This window comes from Gavialis gangeticus, unplaced genomic scaffold (assembly GCF_001723915.1).
Source record: "Gavialis gangeticus isolate Ggan-Ray unplaced genomic scaffold, GavGan_comp1, whole genome shotgun sequence".
NCBI lineage: Eukaryota > Metazoa > Chordata > Crocodylia > Gavialidae > Gavialis > Gavialis gangeticus.
This window is the reverse complement of record NW_017729004.1, coordinates 59913146-59920878: the sequence shown is the minus strand read 5'-3', so window position 1 is coordinate 59920878 and position 7733 is coordinate 59913146. Positions and strand designations below refer to the sequence as shown.

The 7733-nt window shown below is 42.9% G+C and overlaps 1 pseudogene; it reads right to left on the bottom strand.

The window, feature by feature from the left end:
- The window catches only part of LOC109291118, a 14978-nt pseudogene extending 11869 nt beyond the window's left edge, over window positions 1–3109 (bottom strand).
- Window positions 3110–7733: the final 4624 nt, after the last annotated feature.

Sequence of the window (7733 nt, the reverse complement as noted above, 5' to 3'; positions counted from 1 at the left end):
AGGGCGGCTAGGATCTGGAACCAACTTCCAAGGGAAGTGGTGCTGGCTCCTACCCTGGGGGTCTTTAAGAGGAGGCTTGATGCCTACCTGGCTGGAATCATTTGAGCCCAGTTTTTTCTCCTGCTCAGGCGGGGGGTCGCACTTGAAGATCTACAAGGTCCCTTCTGACCCTTCTTCTATTATTCTATTGACTAAGGTCAATTTATCAAAGCTAATAACTTCCTCAAACCTAAGTCACTTGCCAACAAAGAAATACTTTCCCTTCTGTTTTTCTTGTCACAAAGAAGTTTGGGGTGAGTTTCTTAAGTCCCAGGCTAGTGCTTAAACCATTGGACCATCCTTTCTCTCTTTACTACACCAGTAATTTCACTAGAGGCAAAGGGGTGGGTTGGGGAATTCAAGTTAGCACTGGCACCCAGACTGAGAAGAGGTAGCTTGCATTTCATTTCTTCAGGGGCTACCAGGAAAATTTATTAGCCCATATGATTCCACAGAGCAGAAATAAGAGACAATATAAGTCAACAGAAAAATGATATAGTTGTTATAAACAATCATTGTTTCTTCCCCTCTGAACTTTTAGATATAATCTTGAAGTTCTTAGATAAATCTCATATAATTCTAGATCTTAATTTCAAAGTGCCTCAAAAACACAGGAAGAGTCTGTATGGATATCTATAAATCCAGCATTTACTGCCTTGACACACTGATAAAATGTCACATTTTATTTGTTCCAACCTTATAATCAGACATTCAGGCTAACATTAAGTAGAATCCTTTCAATCCTTTCTTTTAAAAAGGTCTAATTATTTTATTACTCAATGTATGTACATGTGGATAACTAACAATTATTCTGAGTATTATCTTGCATAGTAAAGTCAGTTAATGCTTAGAGATAATAGCACAGAGACAGCTCATTATGTCAATTTGTACAAAAATAACAGGGAATTATTTTTTCTTCTGAACAAACTTGCTCTGTGTTACCGTCTGATAATAGCAAGTTTCAATCACTTCTTTATTTGCCAAAAGGTGAAACTATATGCAACTAGTTACTGTTTAACCACTCATTATTCATGCTGGATTCAGAATATAATTTACTGTCCAAAGAATTTGGAGGCAAATTTGTGTAACGGTACATTGAAATGAGAACAATCCTGAAATTAGGCTGATTTATACATAAACTTTTTTTTTTATCTAATGCTTTTGAAACCCATTACTGTCATTAATTCAGAAAACTACATTAAGGAGGGTTGTTAACAGGATGTGGAACTTTTCCATGTTATAAATCAAACAAGTCCAAAATATAAATGTCCTTTCAGGTCATTGAATTGATATAATTTTGCTGAGATTATATTTGAGAACCTCTTTTCATCCAAAACCCATTTTCTCAGACATCAGAGCAATGAGAGTAGTGTCCAGACTCAGTTAGAAAAAGACAGTATGCAATCCTCATGGCACTACAGCCCAAAGTGCCCAATGTGTGCGTCCACACATGCAGGCACATGTGTTTACTGCAGCTCAGATAGGAGCGGCACAAATTTGTGCCGGGGATTTTTGCCTCAGCGCACGTGCACTTTGGTGGGAGCAAGTTGTGCCACTTGGGGCAAAATGACCCTGCCCAGCTCCTCCCAGATTTGCAGCCAGGAGGAAGTACAGCTTTTCTGCTTTCCTTTGCTCCTCAAGATGGACAAGCTCTTCATTGGTCAGTTCCTGGATATGAGAGTCCAGCAGCTCCTCAACATCTTCTGTTTCAACTTCTAGCTGTAGCTGGCCAGCCATCTTCACGACAACAGCAGTGACTTCATCCACTTGGTCTTCAAATCCATGTAAATCAGAGACAAATTCTGGACACAATTTTTTCCAGATACCATTGAGGTTGGATTCCTTAACCTCCTTCCAAGATTCTCCAATGTTCTTCACTGCATCCAGAATGTTGAAGCCCTTCCAGAATTCCTTGAGGGTTGATCCACCTTCCTGGTCTGTGATACTGATAGCCCGGGCAAAGGTTCTTCTAAGGTAGTAAACCTTAAAAGATGAAATGACCCCCTGGTCCATTGGCTGGAGCAGTCATGTTGTGCTGGGGGGCAAGAAAACAACCTTGATGTTAGGATCTAAATCTGGAAGGATGTTAGTATTAGGTGTGCTAATTCTGAACAGCCGGCACAAAATAGTCAGTGAACCATTCCTCAAAAAGGGCCCCAGTCACTCAAGCTTTAGGATCTGAATTCCAGATGACTGGAAGGCTGCCTTTAACATAACCCTTAAGTGCTCTGGGATTTTTGGAGTGATAAACAAGCAAGGGTTTGAGCTTGAAGTCACCCACAGCATTTGAACCAAGCAAAAGGGTAAGCCAGGCATAGTTTAGCTGCTTTAAAGCCAGGCATAGTTTTTTCTTGTTGGGTGATGTACGTCCTGGAAGGTATTTTCTTCCAGAACAGCCCAGTCTCATTGACGCTGAAGACTTGCCTGGCACAATAACCTCCCTCTTCAATGATGTTAGCCAATTTTTTAGGAAAATCTTGAGCTGCAATCTCATCAGCACTAGCAGCTTCACCTTGCACCCTGATATTATGTAAGGCATACCTGCCTTTAAAATGCATGAACCAACCCTTACTTGCACTGAATTTTTCATCCTTGGATCCCTCACCATGTTGTTGCTTCACAGTGTCAAAAAGACTCAAAGCCTTGGCTTGAATGGTGGCTAAACTAAAAGGCACACAGTGCTGAGTTTGATCCTGAATCCACAATATCAAGTCTTTCCATCTCAGCCACAAGTCCTGCACATTGTGAATTATAATAATAGTGGATTGCAATGAGACCATGCTTTTAATTTCACCACTTATTTTATCTTTTTCTCTAATAACAGTTTGCACAGTAACACGAGCTAGGTCCAATCGCCTACTGATTTCAGTTTGTAACAAACCACTCTCTCTAAGTTTGATCACACTGGCTTTCACCTCTAACGTAATGGCTTTTCTCCATTTCTTATCAGAACTGTCACCATCACTACAGCACTGCCTTGTCCTTTTATCAGCCATTTTTAAGGACTGAATATACAACATGCACTAAGAATCCAAAGAATACAAGCAACTTATGCACCGGAGCATATCAGGAAGCAGAGTGACTGGGTGATGTATGTATGTTTGTGCACCGCCTGAGTTGCTGTCATGCCGTAAGTGCGAGCATCCCGCACCATAAGTAATAATGTGGATGAAATATTTTGTTTCACAAATATCATAACAAAGCACTTTTTAATTTTTTATGCAAACAATTTAATAACAATGAGGTGAAGTATTCTGGTGTCTGAATTTTTTTCACCAAAACAGGTTTCAGCCAAAAAAATACAACCCTCTCAAGATGGACCACCATATATTTTCAGGATTTTGCAGTGACCTTTTTCAAAAAAACATTAATGATACCCATCAGCAATACATCCTCAACTATCTTTCACCATCCTCAAGGAAAAGAGATTCTGTATTTCATACATGGCAGAAAGGATTTATTTTCTCTTCAGACAATCAGCCTCAGCTTTGCTTGCAGGAAAGGAATTGTAGTACTCTCCCTTCTGTTTCCAGATTTTCATGAACCACGGAGGCCATCCTGAATTTGGTCTATTATAACTGTTATGAAGCACAAGAGCTCCTTGAAACAGAAAGTATTCATTTGGTTGAATGCAGTCTGAGCTGTTTCAATTGTTCACTGTCTGTAGTGGTTCCACTAGGCTCAAATTCACATAGGCTATGGTGGAAGACAAGAATATTTTTTCTAACCTCTTATCTACTGCCCCTAGAATTTCTCTCCCCTCCAATTTCACAACTCTATCCACTGTTCTTAACAGTCACTCTGCTTGTTTTCCGCCTTAGACATGCAGAATGCCTTGTTGTTTGAAAGCTTCTCTAGCCTTATCCCAGCTGTACAGTTGGTCCAATAAAAGATAATCTACAAAATTCTTTGCATCTTGCATAATTCCTGGACCATGATGGATACAACATTACTTTTGCACTACCTTTTCTAACCTCCCTCACTGATGTGAGATGGATTCATACAAATTCCCTAAGCTGCAGGTTACTCTAGTCTTGTATAGAACCTTTTGTGTCAGCCTTTGCTTCTCTCTAACAAATTGTCTATCTCTGCGCAGTAAACTGCCCTTGTAGTATCCTCAAGCACACTCCACTGCCTCTTTACTGAAATAGTGCAGTTATGTCTGTGCAGTGCCACAGGCAGCATGCTTGGCACTGTCCCCAGGTAGTGTTAATTAGCCTGACACAATGCCATACAGTAATTGCTACATTGCTTCTAGTTTAGAAGGTAGCTGATGCACAGCAATACAGCACGCTTGGAGGGGACAGTGTATTTATCATAAAGATCAGTGGTCACCAACCAGTGGATCTGAATCCACCGGTAGATCTCAGAGCCTCTTGCAATAGATCTCGAAGACTCTTGGAATCTATCTGAGGCTGAGGTGGGGGGCTGAGTGCCCACATGCATACACACACACACCCCAGCCCAGCAGGTCATTCTGTGAGGGAGGAAAGGTGCAGGGGCTAGATCAAGGCCCCCACAGTGAGGGACAGTGCCACAGAGGCAGGGGTAAGTTGAGTTGGGCCCTGGCCAGGTGGGACTTACCTGATGGGGAGCCATGCCCCCAAGTAATTTTTTCTCCCTTTGCCTTGATCTGCCTCCCTCCTTCCCTCTCCCCATAGACTTACCTGCTGGGGAGGGGGGAGAGGGGTGGCAGTGGCACACGGTAGATCTTGGCTTGCTTTTAAATGCCAAAGGTGATCTTCTACTTTAAAAGGTTGGAGACCACTGATAAAGATATTGTCACTGTCACTGAACTAGAGTAACAGATGTGAAGACATGTCTGGCCATGCAGACAACTAGGAAGAGCTGATTTCTAGGCCTCTGGTAGTTTGTAGGGGTCAGAACTCCAATGATTGTAGAGAGAAAATGGCTTTATTACAGCCTTCTGTCCCATCAACATGCTGGTTTTGTTTCTGGGCTACAATGATTCCACCTAATTCCATTTTTTCTTTTTATTTTGAATGATGCTTCAGTCTTTATGGACAAATCAAGCAATTAATTCAGGGCAGCTGCAAATGGCCTGGCATTTTCAGTGCATCCCAAACCAGAATAAGATTCTCCAGTAATGAAATCATGTTGCTTTATGCATTTTCCATAATATTTTTATGTCAAAGCATCACTGCCAATCAACAGAAGAAGGCATGGTAGAAGCCCATCTAATGTACCATCTTATCCACAGCTTCCCTCCACCCTTGTAGACAGGCAGTAGGAGAGGAGGATCATGCTCTGGTGTCAATGCCCATTTCAGTGCCTTTTTTTCTTCTTTCCTTTCCAGGGATATGATGATGGAGGAAATCCCAGAGGTCAGCAGCAGGCCATGGGGAAGCCCAGCTGACCAGCTATATCTTTTGCTCACTAGGCCTGTGCCTGTGCCTGTGCCTGTGCCTATGCCTCCTACTCCTCTGCTGCCACCACCAGCCACTGGAGCAGGAGGGTCCAGTCCATTGTGTTGAGAGTGATGAGGGAATTGGCTAGAGTCATTGCAAGACCATTGTTGAAGATATTTGATAACTGGTTGTGCTTGGAAGAGGTCCTGGAAGACTGAAAAAGGGCCAATGTGGTGCCAATCAAGAAGGGGAGGAGGGAGGATCCGGGAAACTATAGGCTGATCAGTTTGACCTTGATACTGGGTAAAAGTTTGTAAAAAATTATCAAGAAGTCCAATTGCAAGAGACTGATGCTGAAGGATAGCCAAAATGGCTTTGTTTCAGGCAGACCAACATCATCTCCTTCTATGATCAATTAATGAGATGCATAGATGTAAGAAATGCAGTTGATGTCATATACTTGGATTTTAAAGTCTTCAGTATGGTCTCCCATGATGCTATCAATGATGAGGATGAGAATGTGGAAAGCATGCTGGCCAAGTTTGAGGATTATACTAAGTTATGGAGAAAAGTGGTCATGCTAGGGGATAGGATGCAGATCCATGCAGACCTGGACAAGCTGGAAAGGTGGGCAGAATAGAACTGGATGCAGTTCAATAAGGATAAATGCAGAGTGCTTCATCTAACCAGCAACATGAATATAGGTTAGGAGGAGATGTCCTGACCAACATGATGGCTAAAAGGGACCTCAGGGTCATAGCTGATCACAGGATGAGCATAAGCCACCAGTGTGATGCTGTAGTTAACAGAGATAATAGCATACTGGGATGCATTAGCCAATGCATCATGAGCTGGGTTAAGAACCAAATGACGTGTGCCCCTGGCAGCTGGGGGGACACAGTGGTGGGAGTGCAGTGGTAGGAACGTGGTGGAGGTAAGTGGGAGCTCCAGCAGACACCACCAGTGGTGTCAGCAGGGGGGGAGTGGCAAGCACCAACTAGGGGTCGACAACCACCCACAGATGCCGCCAGTGGTGGCAGTGGTGGCCAGCAGTGATTGCAGACTGCCCCCAGATGCCACTAGCGGTGTTGGCAGTGGGGTGGTGGGCGGCAACCACTCACAGGCACCATCAACAGTGTCAGTGGCGCCTTTTTGTAGGGGGTGCACTGCCACGCTCAGGGGGTGCATGTGCACCTGCATGCACCCCCTACACATTGTCTCTGGCTAAGAAAGTGTACTTCCTCTCTACTCGGTGCTGGTGAGACCCCATCTGGAGTACTGGGTCCAGTTCTGGGTGCTACACTTCAAAAAAGACATGGAGAATCTTGAAGAGGTCCAGAGAAGGGCCACAAGAATGATTAAGGGCTTGGAGGACAAACCTTATGAGCATTAGCATTAAAGACCTCTTGGAAGTCTAGGTATACAATGTCAACCTGCTCTCTCATGTCCAGGTGGTGAGTTACCTGGTCATAGAAGGAGATGAGGTTGATAAGGCAAGACCTGCCTGCGATGAAGCCATGATGACTGTCATGCAGAATTTTACCTTCTGCAAGCTTTTCACACATAGACTCCTTGATGAACTTTTCTAGGATTTTTCCTAGGATGGAAGTTAGGCTGATTGGCCTATAGTTACCTAGGTCCTCGCTCCTGCCCTTCTTGTGGTTGGGCACTACACTGGCCCTCTTCTAGTCCTCAGGGACTTCTCCAGAGTGCCATGAGTTGTGGAAGAGTTTTACCAGGAGTTCCTAATGAAACGTTATGCTTTAAAGTTGCACATGTTTATAGAGTGGTGAATTACAGTATTGTTTAAAGTTTTCTTTTATATTCAGTCTTATTTAATCATTGCTTAAGTTCTGTATAGCCTCATTCTTATCTGAACTTTTCATTTTGCTGGTGTCTGCAATATCAGCTGGCTTTGCCTCTTGCAAGTAGCTTATGCCTTGAGTTTGCTCGCATGATGGTTCTTTCCTTTTCTATCACTATGAGAAGTTTTTTTCTAATATAACATAGTAATAATTTTGTTACCAGCTCAAATTAGCTGAACTTGGCACTAACCAGCTGAATCGGAAGGATGAAATGGTTGGGTATGTTAATGAAAGGTGGTAAGGGAGACCAATGGACAATGCCCAAAGTAAAATACCAGAAAAAGGCCAAATTAAGAGGTGTGTTCGTGATGGGTCTGTTGAACAAAGGAATATGCTGACAGGATAAAATATGTACAGTATGCTGACTGCAGAGAGACCAATCTAAAAGCAAGGAGTCATGAAAGGAGTTATGTTAAAGAAATGTATAAAAGGGAACAGCAAGAAAGTTAAGTGTGTCATC